Source organism: Bos javanicus, chromosome 29 (genome assembly GCF_032452875.1).
Source record: "Bos javanicus breed banteng chromosome 29, ARS-OSU_banteng_1.0, whole genome shotgun sequence".
In the NCBI taxonomy this organism is placed as follows: Eukaryota; Metazoa; Chordata; class Mammalia; order Artiodactyla; family Bovidae; genus Bos; species Bos javanicus.
This window is the reverse complement of record NC_083896.1, coordinates 44,598,579-44,615,890: the sequence shown is the minus strand read 5'-3', so window position 1 is coordinate 44,615,890 and position 17,312 is coordinate 44,598,579. Positions and strand designations below refer to the sequence as shown.

At 44.8% G+C, this 17,312-nt stretch overlaps 1 protein-coding gene across 3 annotated transcripts in view; it reads right to left on the bottom strand.

Annotated features, from left to right (window-relative positions):
• The window catches only part of PACS1 (phosphofurin acidic cluster sorting protein 1), a 149,822-nt gene that overhangs the window by 76,707 nt on the left and 55,803 nt on the right, over positions 1 to 17,312 (bottom strand). The window contains exon 1 of one of the 3 annotated variants that reach the window (XM_061407026.1): positions 4,129 to 4,248. The exons of the other annotated variants lie outside the window; for them this stretch is intronic. The gene's annotated coding sequence lies outside the window, so the exon portion shown is untranslated. Of the gene's footprint in view, positions 1 to 4,128; positions 4,249 to 17,312 lie in introns of those variants that run through there. 3 annotated transcript variants of the gene reach the window in all.

Sequence of the window (17,312 nt, the reverse complement as noted above, 5' to 3'; positions counted from 1 at the left end):
CTTTCTCAACAGAAGAGCACCAAAGTTCAACTGGCCCCACAGACCTGCCAGCACTTGGTATTATTGGTCTTTTAAATTTTAACTGTGCTAGTGGGTGTACATGGTAATTCACTGTGGCTGAAAACTGCTTTTCCCTGATGACTAATTATGGAAGATATTATTAACTCCTGGCCATTAGTGTATCTTTTTTTGTAGAGTACTCATTCACATCTTTTTGCCCATTTTAAAAATGGAATTAACATCTTGCCATTGAATCATAAGACCTCTTTATCGTCCTTGTCAGATACACAGATTACATCCATTTTCTCCCATACCATGGCCTGCTTTTTCTCAACTGTACTCTCAAACACCAGCATTTTAAATTTCGGTAAAATCCACTTTAGCACTCGTGTATTTTATGATCTGTGCTTTTTGCATTGTATTTAGAAAATCTTTTCATACCCCAAAGTCACAACGTCTATTTTCTCTTATTTTTCTTCCAGAAGCTTTATAGTTTTAATTCTTACTTTTAGGCCCATGATCCACTTTGAGTTATTTTTTGCATAGGATATTAAAGTAAGGGCTAGTGTTCATCTTCTCCCATACAGAAATTCAGTTGGTCCTGCACCATTTCTTGAAAAGACTTTCCTTTTCCCATCGCATTCCCTTGACACTGCTGCTGAAAATCAGCTGTCTGTGTGCTTGGATCTGCATGTGTGTGGGCTTGTTTCTGGACTATTCTGTCTCATTTATTCATATATCCGTTCTTTTTCTATCACTGTAACTTTACGGTACTACAAGCAAGTCAAATTCTCTCATTTTGTGGTTCTTTTAAAAACTGTTTTTTAAAACAGCCTATTCTAGTTCTCTTGCATTTCTATACACATTTTAGAATGGACTTGTCAATTTCAGCAACAAAAATAAAGCAGAAATTTTTCCTGAAATTGTATTAAATCTATAGATCATTTTTTAAACTAGGCTGAGCCAGGTTGCGGCATGTGGGATCTTTAGTTGCAGCATGTGAACCCTCAGTTGTAGCCTGTTGGGTCTAGCTCCATTTCTTTGCCGCAACTTCTCTATCTGTTCATTTATTTTTCCTTTACTTCTGATCATATTTTGCTGTAACACTTTGGTCATTTGTATAACAGCTGCTTTGAAGACTTGGTCTAAAAAATCCAACATGTGTACCCACTAAGACACTCAGAACCAGTTTCTATTGAGGGTTTTTTCTTTTTTCCTGAGTATGAGTTACACTTTCCTGTTTATATGTCTAGTAATTGCAGGTTGAAAACCAGATATTGTATATAAGGTGTTGTGGCAACTTTGAACTCTGCTGTGCCCTTCTAAGGTTTTTTTTTTTTTTTTAACTGTAGTAGGCAGCTAACTTGCCTAGATTCAAACTACAAGTTGGTCTTTCCTGAGTATGCTGCTGTTGCTGCTGCTGCTAAGTCACTTCAGTCGTGTCCGACTCTGTGCAACCCCAGAGATGGCAGCCAACCAGGCTCCCCTGTCCCTGGGATTCTCCAGGCAAGAACACTGGAGTGGGTTGCCATTTCCTTCTCCAATGCATGAAAGTGAAAAGTGAAAGTGAAGTCACTCAGTCGTGTCTGACTCTTCGTGACCCCATGGACTGCAGCTCACCAGGCTCCCCCATCCATGGGATTCTCCAGGCAAGAGTACTGGAGTGGGGTCCTGAGTATGCAGCAGCTGATAAATTCACTCAGTTCTTACAGCTTCTAACTACTACTTTTTTAGACTGGCTCCCTGGGGGCTCCCCTGCACCTGTGTAATTTGGCAGACAGCCAAAGATCTGGGACCCTTATACTCAGATTAAGGGCTCACACTTTCTGGGATTTTTGTTTTTATAATTTCCCTCTAATTTTCTAGCTGTTCTGTCAGCCTCAAGGTCTGTCTTCTGACACCCCAAGCAAGTAAGGCTCCAGCTTTCTCCTGCCTAAACTATGTACAGATTAGGAATTAACTCAGTTTAAAAAAAAAAAAAGCCATCAAACTTACAGATCTCAGCTAGTATAGGTTTATCTTTCAAGGACTAGTTTCTCTCTGGCTGCTCCCTGTTTGTTGTTTTTCCTGGGTCCCTGGGTCTCTCCTGCACATTTAGAGTTTAACAGTTTTAATGGTTAATTTCACATGTCAACTTGGCTGGGTTAGGAGGTGTCCAGTTAGATGGTGAAACGTTATTTCTGGGTGTGTCTGAGGGTGTTTCTGGAAGAGAGGAGCATTTAAATTGGTGAACTGAGTAAAGCAGGTGGCCCTCCCCAGTGTGGGTGGTTATTATTCAATCCACTGAGGGCCTTAAATAGAACAAAAAGGTGGGAGAAGGGCAAATTTGTTCTTTCTCTTTGCTTGAGCGTCTTGTCCAGCTACCGGACATCAGCATCCCTGGGTTTTGGGTTCTTAGACTCAATCTGGGACTTGTATCATCAGCCTTCTAATTCTCAGCCCTCTGGATTGAGACTGAATTACACCACCAGCTTCCCTGGGTCTCCAACTGCAGGCTGCAGATAGTGGGTCTTCTCCACTTTCATAATCATGTGAGTCAACTCCTGTAATCTATCTCTACCTACCTACCTACCGATCTTCTATTGGTTCTGTTTCTCTGGAGAATCTTGACTGATGCAACAGTCAACCAGGGATCTGGGCAGAGTTTTCACTCAGCCACTGGGCCTCACCCTTTCTGCAGCTCTCTCTTGCTTCCAGGATTTCCCCTGCTCTCCATTCCTGACCTCCTCCTCTGTCACCTCTGCCTTGTCGGGTTTCAGTCTTCCCCCGTCGTTTCCACTGCAGCCACCGTGGGGACTGAAGCACACCGTTAGGCAAAAAAACCCACAAGTCTGCAAGTCCTACTCCTTCCAATTACAACTTTTTTCTCCTCCAGCTTCTGCTTTTGGGTGCTTTTAGTAGTTTCTTTTATTTTGTCCAGATTTGCTAATTATCATCTGTGGGAGGGCTTGAGCAACCACTTCAGTCTGTCTCCTCTACTGGCAATTTCCTAATCCAACTGAGAATAATTTACAACTCAATATACTTTTTAGATTTTTTTTAAAATAACATCTTACCTTTAAGAAACACAGCACTATACAAAACATTTATAAGTAATACAAGTTTTAAAATAACAAACAACAATCTCAATGGGAAAGATCTGATTGTTTTTAGAAACTTAAGTCAAGCAGTTCATATGTTTCAAGCAATAAAGTCAAAGGTAGAAAAGTCTTGGGACTGTGCTTCCTATTTTAATATAGAGGAAACATAAAATAGAACATAGGAATGGGATGGAAGAAATGTGAATAAGTTCATCAGCTTTGCGCCCAATATTTTTCTGATGTACTAACTAGACATGTTAAAAAAAAATAGGAGAAACACAGGAGGTGGGAGGTAGAAGGTAAGGTGCTGCTTATAAACTAAGCACTTGATTTAGTAAATCCCACAATTCTAAATCACAGTTAGTGTTATGCTGTAGGTTACTTGTGTGTGTGTGTGTTTACAAAGTATTTACACTATAGAAAAAATACCTATTTTCAAAATATATAGCAAAGTGAAAGAAACATCCCTATAAACCTCTAAGGAAGCTCACTGTTAAAAATCCAAGGAAAAACGTGTATGTGTATGTGAATGTGTGTGTGTGCTTCTGTGTACCCCACCCTTTGAGCAGATACTTCTGTGCTTCTCTCGCTTTCCTTTTTTAACCAAATAGACCTTACTGTTCATATTTTATAGCTTATATTGATTAAATGGACACCCTTCCCTGTGAGTAATTTTTCTGGAGGAAATCAGCAGACTGTCTCCTTCATGGTGTGCAGCCATGGTATGTCTACTCAGGGCATGTTTTTCTTTTAATTCTCATTTCTGTTTTTAGACCTGAATTCCTAGGGGGTGCCCCTGAGTCTGCAGGGTTTAGTGACCAGCCAACGATTGGTTAAAGGTCATGCTCACACATCTGGGGCCAGCTAGGCTCCTAAGTGCTGCACGTCGATCTGTGTAGGGTTAAGAACACACAGCTTGGGTCTGCCCCCAGTGTGACTTTCTGTCGGACCCTCCTGGATCTCTTCTGTACATTCAGCTGCCCAGCTGATCGGGGCTGTGCGGAGAGCTTGGGGCCGTGCGGAGAGCTTGGGGCCCCTCAAGTCTTACCTATGGGCGTACACGGCTTCCAGTTGGTCAGGGATGCGTGGAGAGCTTTTTGAGCCTTTCTGTGGCTGTGTCGTTTCCAGGACCTCGGCTAAGGCTCTGAGTCGACTGTGGTTTGCTGTCTGACCCAAGTGGGACGGCTATTTAGGCAGCCAGAGCTGCCTGTCCACTTGCCACTGAGACCATAACTTTCACTGACGAGGGCAGTGGGCTGTTTTTCTTGTCAGAGAAACAGAACCTCTTCTGCTCCAAATGAAACGGGTTTCCTCCGGCAGCCGGAACTGGTACATTAACCACGTGGGGGTGGCAGGGAGTAGTCCCAGACCAAGAACATCAGAAACTCCCACCGTCCTTATCTAAAGTTCAGCAGCTTCTTATGGATAAATGCTTCTCGATTTGCTGCTGGCCATGAGTTCTACTTCCGCAGGCCTTAAGTGGCTGTTTTTGACAACTTGGTCCAGTTTATCATTGTTTATCGAGGAGAGATTTGCTCACTTCCTCACTCCCCTTACCAGAGTCCTGCCTCTGTCCTTAGCTATTTTCTAAATCTTCTTTGATCTCCAGTGTATGACACGGCCACGTGACATGACACCACATTGTAAGTCAAATCTGGGATCATAAAGGCAAGTGAACATTCCTCATGCCTAGCTGTCTTCCTACACTATTACACCATGTACTTCTAGGTCCTGAGAGAGCAAAATACAACTTTTTGTTTTTCCTATTTTTTTTTTTTTTTTGCTACACCATGCAGCATGCAGGATCTTAGTTCCCTGACTGTGGATCAAACCTGTGCCCTCTGCAGTGGGAGTCTGGTGTCTTAACCACTGGACCACCAGGGAAGACCCAAAATGTAACTTTTTAAAACATGGCTCTACAATTCTTCCCTGGTGGCTCAGACAGTAAAGAATCTGCCTGCCAATGCAGGAGACCCAGGTTCAATCCCAGGGTCAGGGAGATCCCCTGGAGAAGGGAATAGCTACCTCCTCCAGTATTCTTGTCTGGGGAATTCCACAGACAGAGGAGCCTGGCGGGCTACAGTCCATGGGGTCACAAAGAGTTGGACATGACTGAGTGACTAACGAGACAAAAGTCTACCAGGTCTGAAAGTAAACCAAACACCTGGGTTTCCTTCAGGTCTTATCTGGGTACCAGGAGCAAGTTTCACCTTCATTCTTCTATGAAAGAAGGTGCTCAGCCACTTCCTGGTGTCCTTCCCTTAAGACATGCACGCTCGAGTTGGCCGGCATCTCGAATCACCGGGCTCCTGACAGCTGGTTAACCAATCCCCAGTGAAGAACCTAGGGAGCTTCTATGTTGATTTGTACCAATAACAAGCCTGGGATTTATTTTCCATCACGCTCATAAACCTTGTTTCCTCTCCCAGTGTGATACAGTATCTTTGTGGAATAGAAACTGCAGTCTACTGCTGGAACTTACCCTGATACAACTGCAAACCCTCACTCGGCTTGCTTTGGTAATTCAGCAAACATGTACTATCGCTGCTATCTGTTCATCTCTGTTTGTTTTCTTAGAGTCCGACTCGAGAAAAGGCTAAATACAGTCAGTTATCAGTCAGAGGCAAACAGGAGTTAAAGCTCAAGGATTTCTGATTCTTAGTTCTATGGCTCCACGCGTCCTAAAAGCATTCTTCAACATTGTTATTGTGTTGACACTAAGTTCCTAAAAAAGCATTTATTCCCCATACCCCATCCTCAATGAACTGCAAATCACTTTTGAAATTTTTTAAAAGGCATTTCTTCGCAAAAGTCTTCAGCAGCCCAAGACTTCCCAGACTAAGTATTATACATTAATCTGGGCAAACATCGTGGCAAAGGGAATTTCTCATTCATTGCTTCCCTTGGGTGGGTGGTACCACGTGACCTGTTGACGCAAGGAAGCAGAGCCGTCGCTGGCCTGACCAGATCCGGTCCAGCTGAGGACATACTGACAGCACTGCGATGAAATGACCACACGCCCCCCGCTCCTCAGCTCAGCGGCTGCTCCAGGATGTTTTCCCAGCACAAGCCTGGCCCAGCCAGCGTGGGAGGAAGGAATACGCCACCCGAAGCCGCAGATCATGTCACTTCCAGACAGCAAGAGGTTTTAAGTAATCCACACAGCGTCCCCGGAAGCCAGCAGTCCATTACAAGTGGAGTTTAACTGATAAGGTGGGGTGGATTACACAGAGGTAATTCAATTGCAAGACTCTTGACAACGCCATAATCTAATACTGCTCGGGAGGGAAATCACTCCTCTTGTTTGGTTTTTTCATTAACAGAGCCACCTGACTGCAGTCGAAAACGCTGCATCAGGAAGAATAGCCTCTCGAACGGCCTTTACTGGATGGAATGACCTGACTCACCTATAAATCACAGAATTTCTAGCCTAGTCAAACAGCCGAGTCAGTGTAGACTAAACTTAGGATGTGAGTCACTCTGTTTTCTCCGTGATGGAATTCCAGATACGAACACCATTTAGGGAAACTGGGGGTTTTTTGAGTGAAGGTGGCTAACGTGTAACCGGAGAGAAAGTAAGAACACTGGACATCATTCAGATCAGTGCAGCGTCTCAGGGCTGTTCTCATAGAACGCTGCTGTTGTTCAGTCACCGAGTCATGTCTGACTCTTTGTAACCCCGTGCGCTGCAGCACGTGCTGGCTTCCTGTCCCTCACCATCTCCCAGAGTTTGTTCAAACTCATATCCATTGAGTCGGTGATGCCATCCAACCATCTCATCTTCTGTCGCCCCCTTCTCCTTTTGCTGTTAATCTTTCCCAGCATTACGGTCTTTTCCAAGGAGTCAGCTCTTTGCATCAGGTGGCCAAAGGACTACAGCTTCAGCTTCAGGATCAGTCCTTCCAATGAATATTCAGGGTCGATTTTCTTTAGGATTGACTGCCTTGATCTCCTTGCAGTCCAAGGGACTCTCTAGAGTTTTCTCCAGCACCACAGTTCGAAAGCATCAATTATTTGACGCTCAGCCTTCCTATGGGCCAACTCTCACATCCATACATGACTACTGGAAAAACCATAGCTTTGACTAGACAGACCTTTGTTGGCAAAGGGATGTTGTTTCTTTTTAATACACCGTCTAGGTTTGTCCAAGCTTTCCTTCCAAGGAGCAAGTGTCTTTTAATTTCATGGCTGCAGTCACCATCTGCAGTGATTTTGGAGCTCAGGAAAATAAAATCTGTCACTGCTTCCACTTTTTCTCTTTCTAACTTCCATGAAGTGATGGGACCAGATGCCATGGTCTTAGTTTTTTGAATGCTGAGTTTAAAGCCAGCTTTTTCACTTTCCGTTCACCCTCAGCATGAAGCTCTTTAGTTTCTCATCACTTTCTGCCATTAGAGTGCTATCATCTGCCTATCTGAGACTATTGATATTTCTCCTGGCAATCTTGATTCCAGCTTGTGATTCATCCAGCCCGGCATTTTGCATGATGTACTCTGCATATAAATTAAATAAGCAGGGTGACAATATACAGCCTTGACATAATCTTTTCCCAATTTTGAACCAGTCCATGTTCCATGTAAGGTTCTAAATATTGCTTCTTGACCTGCATTCAGGCTTCTCAGGAGACAGGTAAGATGGTTTGGTATTCCCACCTCTTTAAGCATTTTCCAGTTTGTTGTGATCCACAGTCAAAGGCTTTAGCATAGTCAATGAAGCAGAAGTAGATGTTTTTCTAGAATTCCCTTGCTTGCTCTATGATCCAATGAATGTTGGCAATTTGATTTCTGGTTCGTCTGCCTTTTCTAAACCCAGCTTGTGCATCTGGAAGTTCTCGGTTCACATACTACTAAAGCCTAGCTTGAAGCATAGCCCTACTAGCATGTGAAGTGAGTGCAATCACACGGCAAGCAGTGTTAGATGGCAGCTGACTTGAACTTTCCCTGCTCTTCCTTTTCAGGAGTTCCAGTCCTGTTTGGTTTAAACTAATAGCTCTTAATTATAGAAAGCACCAGGTTTACATCAGACATAAATAGTTTACTTCCTTTTTTTTCATAAGATGCTGATTCATAAGAGATGAGCACATTCTACCTGGGTTCTAGAAAAACTCTCTCTCTATGTGTGTGTGTATGGGGGCGGGGGGGGAGTGCTTCCCTGATGGCTCAGTGGTAGAAAATCTGTCTCCCAGTGCAGAAGACACGGGTTTGATCCCTGGATCAGGAAGATGCCCTGGAGAAGGATACAGCAACCCACTGCAGTATTCTTGCCTGCAAATCCTCATGCACAGAGGAGCCTGGCATGCTACAGCCTATGGGGAGTCACAAAAGAGCTGGACACAACTTAGCAACTAAGCAGCATTACACACACACACACACACACACACACACACGTTCATATATATATCTTATGCATATATATGTATTTTAAAGGCTGAGCCAAAGAATTGATGCTTTTGAATTATGATGCTAGAGAAGACTCTTGAGAGTTCCTTAGACAGCAAGGAAATCAAACCAGTCAATCCTAAAGGAAATCAGTCCTGAATATTCACTGGAAGGACTGATGCTGAAGCTCCAATACTTTGGCCACCTGATGCTAAGAGCCAACTCACTGGAAAAAGACCCTGAGGATGGGAAAGATCGAGGGCAGGAGAAAGGGGTGACAGAGGATGAGATGGTCGGATGCCATCACTGACTTAATGGACATGAATCTGAGCAGACTCCAGGTGATAGTGAACGACAGGGAAGCCTGGCGTGCTGCAGTCCATGGGGTCGCAGAGAGTCAGACACGACTTAGCAACTGAACAAAAGCAACAATGTACTTTAAATCTATTCGGTGTTAATAACATTAGCGATGAGAAAATACTTTCCATATCCACCAAGATGTAACTTAAAGATACAAAAATAATATTGCATTAAGTATATAAAAAGTTCAGGATAAATACCTTTCAAGACTTTATCAAGTGGAATAACACGGCTGCATCACGGACAACAGAACATATAATGCACACAAGACAGTGGGCGTGATGAACATAGTCTTTGCAGCACTGTTTGTCATAGCAGAAAGGGGAAACAATAGAAGCTTCCTTCCTTGCTTTCTGAAATAAAATCCATGAAGAACTTCCCCGAACATTCCTAACCAATACCTTTAGGAAGATTTCTTAGCTAGAGGTCAGTCAGAACTCTCCCTGTTTCTGGGTTCTGCAGCTGTAGCTCAGAAGCTTCAGCATCACTTCGGAGCCTGTGAAAGATGCAGAACTCCACACCCACCAAATCAGAAGCTGTATCTTAACCAGACGCCCAGGAGATCCGCACGCACATTAACATTTGAGAAGCACTGGCCTGCAGCACATTGTCAATGAAGCTTTCAATGCCATGTAAGAGCTTGGTTTTGAGTCCATGTTACGAGAGTCATCATTACAGGGGTGAAGACTGGTTTTGCCAAATTCAAGGAGGCTTCTTTTACCTATGGTTTGGCACTATCTGAGCAACCGCTGTCAGTCTTTGGGACTCAGCACATCAGACAAGCTAAAGGTTCCATGATGTTCTCGGTTGTAAGCACTAACTCACAATAGGATTTATTTAAGAAATTAATTCCAAAAGTCAGAACTTCTAAATCTCTTTTCTAACTTTGGTGTGTCTGAGAATCACCAGGGGAACTTGCTTGAAAAGGAAGAGATTAGTTCAACAGTAGTGAGACTGAACAACAAGTGAGCCCAGCAGGCTATGGTCCATGCGGTAAAGAGCAAGACTGGCACCTGAGCAAATCTGAGAGCAAGCGCCTCCTTAAATACTGCAGCCAGAGCATCCTGCTGGACTTACCCTGGTCTCCGTCCTGTACAGTGTGAGTCCACGGACCAGCAGCACCAGCATGGACTGGAGCCTTACTAGAAGTACAGAATCTTGGTCCAACTCCAGAGCTAGTGAGTCAGAATCTGCACGTCAACCAGATTCTCAGGTCATTCCTACGCACATTAAAGTCTGAGAAACAATGAAAATAAGGGATACACAAATAAAGTCTTGCAAAAATACTAAAATCCCAAGGTCTTTCTAACATATCATGTTGCATCTCTGATACAGGAAAGAATGAACAGGGGCCCTCCACCGATGTTCAAAGGACAGCCCTACACTGATCAGTATTTTTGTCACCCTTTTAATCAATGACCTGGATAACGACATAAAAGAGATGCTCATTAACCTGCAGATGGCACAAAGCAAGAAGCTGCTGGTGCAAGAAGCAAGAATCAGGCCATCCTGACAGGCCAGATGACAGGCTGAACACTGAACTACAAGAAGTATATTAAAAGTTTTACATTTCAGCTAAAAATTTTAATAACAAGGGTATAAGAAGGGTGATGGCTTGCTTGGCAGCAAAACATATGAAAAATCCTGGGAATAAGTCCAAGAGTATATCATGAATTTAACATAAGGCATTTCAAATCAGTGGGAGAAAATGAATCATTTAATAAATGGTGTTGGAGTAACTGGGTACCTCACTGGAAAAACAAATAAATTTGAAACTCCACCTCACATCTTATATCAAAATAAACTCCAGAAGGAATCAAAGATTTAAACATTAAAAACAAATCCATTAAAGTACAAGAAGAAAGTATGCGGAAAATATTTTTAAGATAACCTCAAAGTGAATGAGGTCTTTCTAAGCAGGAACAAAATCCAAAGGATATAAAATCCAGAGGCTGTTTTTAAAAAGTTGATACATTTTATTACATTAAGAAAAAAAAGATCAGGACTTCCCTGGCAGGCCGGTGGTTAAGACTTAGCACTTCCAATGCAGGGGTGCAGGTTTGATCCCTGGTAGAGTTACTAAGATCCTACACGCTGTGTGGCATGGCCAAAAAAGAAAAAACCAACCAAGCAAACAAAACACCAAAACAAACCCCCCACAAATCTGCATGGTAAACACCACTGTAAACAAAGCCTGAAGAAAAATGACAACGTGAGGGGAAGTTTGACAACTCAGAGCAAAGACGTAAGGGTAAAAACTCCCCAAATCATCAAGAAAAAAGCCCAACATGCCAGAGACGCTCAGCCCAGAAAGACTCAGGAGGCTGAGGGCTGGCCCCCAGTAGCTGAAAGGCGCTCTTATGGAAGAGTGAAAAAAACTGAGTCATAGGTTCTATAAATGGCTGACTCGGGGTTGATGGTGGAAATTCCCATGAGTTTAAATGTCAGCTGAACATACAGAAGAACTTTCTAAGAATTAGGCCAAGGCTAACTGGCCAACTTTTAGGAAATTTTTGGAAGGGAGGACCCTGTAAGGTGGGAAACAAAGCAACATGACCTTTGAGGTTCCATCAAACTTCGAAATTATACAATCCTGCCCCAAAGACGACATCACCTCTGGGAAAGTTAACAGCACAAAATCAAATAACGTGAGGCACTCACAACGCCAGAAAGACTGGCAACCATGGTGCTCCTCACTTTTCACTCTAAGTACAGCATTCTCTCGGGGAGGGGAAACAGGAGGGACAGGATAAATGATTTGTGGACTCGTGACTGCTGTCCTCAGCAGTACTTTGAGGGGTTTTTTTTGTGGTGAGGTGTTGGCCAATTCTGTTTACTCCTTCCCCTTCATTGCTGCTAAGTCGCTTCAGTCATGTCCGACTCTGTGCGAACCCATAGACGGCAGCCCACCAGGCTCCCCCGTCCCTGGGATTCTCCAGGCAAGAACACTGGAGTGGGTTGCCATTTCCTTCTCCAATGCATGAAAGTGAAAAGTGAAAGTGAAGCCGCTCAGTCGTGTCTGACTCTTAGCGACCCCACGGACTGCAGCCCACCAGGCTCCTCTGTCCATGGGATGTTCCAGGCAAGAGTACTGGAGTGGGGTGCCATTGCCTTCTCTACCCCTTCATTACTAGAAGCAAAAGAAGGGTTTTGAAAGAGAGTGAATTAGGGCTGGAGAGCTAAGTATGAGATCTCAGCAGGGTCATTCTTTGTTGCATAAAACTCATGACGCATAACCCATGAGAGATCCGTAGATGTCAATGTCGCTTTCTCTACAGTCTGATTATGAGCTGAAAAACACAAACAAAAATTCAGCTTGTAAATGGGCTATATTCCAGAAGCGAGTTTTGCAAGTCGGCTGGGTAGAATTTGAAACAGCACTAAAAATGTGGAGAGCTGGAGAAGGAAAGCCAGGAGGAATCAGGCTCCTCAGCCAGCCTCTCAGGCTGGACATGGCGAATCCACAAAGTATCTGAGACACTGAGCATCAGCACCTCTTCCAGGTGGCAGAAAATCCCACAAGAATGCTTGTACTTGATAAGGTAAAATAAAATTGAAGAAGTGTTTTATTTATTTTGAATTCTAATACTGTGGACAAAGCAAATTTAGTTGAAAGAGGTTGAGAAGAGGAACAAAAATCTGTTACGGTTCTGAAGGGAGGACTTCCCTGGTGGTCCAGTGGCTAGACTCTGTGCTCCCAAAGCAGGGGGCCCGGGTTCCATCCCTGGTCAGGGAACCAGATCCCACAAGCCCCAACTAAGAGCTTGCATGCCACAACCAGAAAGATCCTGTGTGCCACAGCAAAGATCAGTGCCGCCAAACAAATAAATAAATATTAAAAAAAGAAGAAAGGCTCTGAAAGCAGCTCTTGACGGACCTCAAGAGCTCTAGAAGTTGGCCACAGTGAGTCTTTATTGTGGCACCTAATTTCACTTCAAAATCTGGGGCTTCCTTTTGCCTTAATAAGGACATGCCACTAAATGCTTTTTAGCCATGATGGGGGAAAGCTTTTAATTCAAAAGCATAAAGAAAAGATCCCCATGGCTCCCCCAGCAGCAGCCCCAGTGGCCCTGGCCTACCTGGTTCCCTCTACTGGTGTCTCGTGGTTTTATTTCTGTCCTGTCTAAGGCAGGACACAACAGCCTCAAGCCCTGCTTCTTTCCACCTGTGACACAGAGCTTGAACGTTGTGTATCATGGTTTTTTGTTTATTTCTGTTCAGAAATTAAAAGTAAACCAAAAAAATACCTAAATACAATGAAAAGAGCGAATGGGGACAAAAAACAAGATGCTTTTGGGGTAACAGAGAAATCAATAAGAAACCCGAAGAGGAGATAAGAGGGTTTATTATTTATAATAATAAAGAGGGTTTATTTATTATATTATGCTGATGCATAATTATCTAAAATGCAAGATGGAACAAAAGCGCGTCAAAAGCGGGTAGGGAGAGAAGACCCCGGTGAGAGTGGGAACAGAGGAAGGCGGCGCCGTGGCCGCGCTCTCCACGGGCCATCAGGGGGCGCCGTCAGCCAGGACAACCTGGCTGCTCCAGGTGGGACTGTCTTAGAGGATGCTCCCAACCTGGGAAAACTACACTAAGCTATAAACCACTGGAAATTCTTTCAGAGCCAGGCGATTGAGAGGAAAATAACAAAAACAAACAAGACCAGTTATCTGCCATCTGCTTCTGTATTTGCTTGTCCAGATCAGAAAGGGCAGGGATAAAGCGTCACTTCGGGCCCAGAAGGAAGGAACACCAGGAGGGAAAGCGGGAGGAATGTCTTCCAGGAGCCCCTGCTGCTCTGACCCCCAGGCCGTCCTCCAGCAGCACCCAGCCCGCTGAAGCCCCTTGCAGCCAGGCTGCGGGGCAGGAGCTTGAAGTGGAAAGGGATCTGGGGTGAGGGCAGGGCTGAAAGGCCTGGAGCAGTGACCTCAAGGATAAGTATGTTTCACGGATGTGCTAAAGCTAGCTCTTCATATCTCTGAGAAATGAGAATAAACACGGGATGTATTTCACAGGTGGCTGAAAAAGTAGGAAGCCAAAGGTCTCACCCAGTATCACACTTAACCCAGGCAAATATTACTGGTGTAACCGTTTTACTGGTCTGGGTTTTTTTTTTTTCCCCCCATTAGACTCTACAGATTCACAATTAAAAAAAAAGAAAAAAAGGCAGAAAGTATTGCTTTAAGGTACATTTCACAAAAAGATCTGCTGAATATCGGAGCCTGGACAACACAAGCGAGCCAATCTATTCCGAAGCAACTTTGTGTGGCCCTCCTCCCCCAAACCTGCTCGCAGGCAGAATCTTTCCAAGACCCTTGACCTGTATGACATTACATTACAAACCAGGAGCCTCGTGGAGTCTCACTGGCTGTTCTGATGACCTGGACGAGGGTAGGCAGCGTTCTCAACCCCAAGTGTCAGTCAGCAGTGAGGCCTCCGGCATCCACAAGAGAAGCCAAAGAGGAAAGCAAGAGAAAAGAAGGCTGAGGGTTCGTGCAGAGAAGAGAGAAGAAAGGGAGCAGAAAAATGAACACATAAAATAGACAGAAAGGGCAAAAGCTGGTTTCGTAGTTGAGACTATACAGGGCGTCTCCTGTGTCATCAGGTGATGTCCCGGGGACTGACTCCTCTCCCCTCTTCCTACAGTGAAACAGGAGTAGTAATTCATCTGTGCAATTTTAACAATTTTGGCTTAACATGTATATGACATGACTACATGTAAGAGATACGGTTTTTTGTTTGTCTTTTGGCCATGCTGTGTGGCTTGTGGGATCTTAGTTCCTCTATCAGGGATCAAACTAGAGCCCTCAGCAGTGAAAGCGCAGAGTCCTGACCACTGGACCGCCAAGAAATCCCCTAGAAATACTGTTTTTACATCAGACACCGGTGTTTAGGAGCTGGCCCAGAGCAGGTGATGGGCTTTCAGAATTCAGGGGGGCAGCTTTGCTGTGAGACAGGGTTGGGGGCACACACTGCCAGGTGCCTGCTAGGTGTTAGTGGGAAAGACCCCGCCTGCCAATGCAGGAGACCTAAGAGACGTAGGTTCAATCTCTGCGTTGGGACGATTCTGACGGAGGGCATGGCAACCCACTCCAGTATTTCTGCCTAGAGAATTCCATGGACAGAGGAGCCTGGTGGGCTATGGCCCATAGGGTCGCAGAGTTCGACATGACTGGAACAACCGATCATGAACATCAGTAAGATATGCATTGTTATCTCTGCTCCATAAATGACAGAACACATCTAGCAAAGATAAGTGAGTTGCTCAAGGCCTCAAAACCAGTAAGTGGCAGAGCCAGAACCTAATCGCAGGTGCCCTGAAATGACAGCTGCCTGCCTCTCCCTGAGAAGCCGAGAGCAGCTCCTCCAGCCAGCAGCACACCGAACACGTGGGACTCTTCGCTGCAAGAGACAGCGCCTCGAAAGCCCATTCATTCATTCGAAACAGAGCTCCTAACTGCCAGCAAATCTAGAGGACCGCTGCAAACACCAGTGCCATGAAGGACACAGGCTCCGGCACCCCAGTCTCAGAAAGCGGGCTGTAAAGCGGGGTGAGGGAGTGGAGTAGTGAATATACCCGAGAGATAACACGCCATCAGACAGCAACAATGACAACCCAAAACAAGACGGAGACAGGAAAGTGGGGCAAGTGTCCTAATTCAGACTGAGTGGTTAGGAAAGGCTCAGAACTCAGACAAGAACCAGCCATGCAAATTGCGAGTGGCAGAACATTCCAGAAGAGAATCACAAATGCCCTCAGGAAGAATCAGGCTCAGCGTGCAACAAAGGGCAGACCTGTTTGGCTGGAGCAGAACAAGGGATGAGGTTAGATGAATACACAGAGGGGCTGTGTTGGTCCTGAGGCTAGGTAAACAGAGTCTGTGTTTTATTCTGATTGGAAAGGATCCGAGGTTTTTTAAACAGGGAAGTGCCGAGCTCTGCCCAGTGTCTGGGGGAGGCTCCTCTGGCTGCTCAAGAACTGGAGGGAGGCCACCCTGAAAGCAGGGAGGCCACGACTGGCACCCAGAAGACAGATGATGGTCCAGACATGGTCTAGGGCAGGGGCGGGTGGAACTGGAGACAGTGACAGATCTGTGATCTCTTCGGGAGCTGTATGGTACAGGACTTGCTGATGGACTGGAGGGGGGAACATGAGAAAGGAGAGCAGCAGAGAGGCCTCCAAGGTTGTCAGCTTAAGAAGCAGGGTGGATGGCGGTACCATCCATTCATTTTCCTCACGTGAGTAAAGACTGCGAGAGTTCGTTGTTATTTTTTAATGAGAAAGGGATAAAATAAAGAGATCTGTTTTAGCAACTTAAAGTTTGAGATGTTGTTCAGTTGCTCAGTCGTGCCCAACTCTTTGTGGCCCCATGGACTGCAGCATGCCAGGCTTCCCCGTCCTTCCCCATCTTCCTGAGTTTGTTCAAACTAATGTCCATTGAGTCGGTGACGCCATCCAATTATCTCATCCTCTGTTGCCTCCTTCTCCTCCAGCCCTCAATCCTTCCCAAAATTAGGGTCTTTTCCAATGAGTCCACTCTTCGCATCAGGTGGCCAAAGTATAGGAGCTTCACCATCGTTCCTTCCAATGAATATTGGGGGTTGATTTCCTTTAGGATTGACTGGTTTGAACTGCTTACTGTCCAAGGGACTCTCAAGAGTCTTCTCCAGCACCACAGTTTGAAAGCATCAATTCTCTGGCGCTCAGCCTTCTTTATGGTCCAACTCTCAATGGAGAAAGGAATGGCAAACCACTTCAGTATTCTTGTCTTGAGAACCCCATGAACAGTATGAAAGAGCAAAAAGCTTGAGATATCTGTAAGACATTCAGATGGAGCTACGAGGGAGGCTGTGGGTACACAAATTCAGAGATGAAACAACCAAACTGAAGATGCAAATTTACAAGACACATATAAACCTAATGTGTTTCTTCTAATTAGAAGAAAATACAGGGTAGTTTCTTAGTGACCTGAGGATAGGAAAGGGTTTCTTAAGGTATCAGAAATATAGGATTTCTGCTGAATAAAGGACACTATGAACAAAGTTTACAGATGGGTCAGGTCAGGAGATGACAGCTGCATCGTTAATAACTAACTCAAGATGGCTCAGACAGTAAAGAATTTGCCTGCAATGTGGGAGACCCATTCGATCCCTGGGTCAAGAAGATTCCCTGGAGAAGGGAATGGCTACACACTCCAGTATTCTCGCGTGGAGAATTCCACGGACAGAGGAGCCTGGCAGGTTATAGTCCCTGGGGTCGCAAAGAGTCAGACAGGACCAAGCACTTTCAGGATTAAAACCTAGAACCTATGAGGAACTTGACTGGAAAAATGGGAAAAGGATATGATCAGGTCATTCATAGGGGCTACCCTGGTAGCTCATGGTAAAAAATCCGCTGCAATGCAGGAGACCCTGGTTCAATTCCTGGGTCAGGAAAATCCCCTGGAGAAGGGATAGGTTACCCACTTCAGTATTCTTGGGCTTCCCTGGT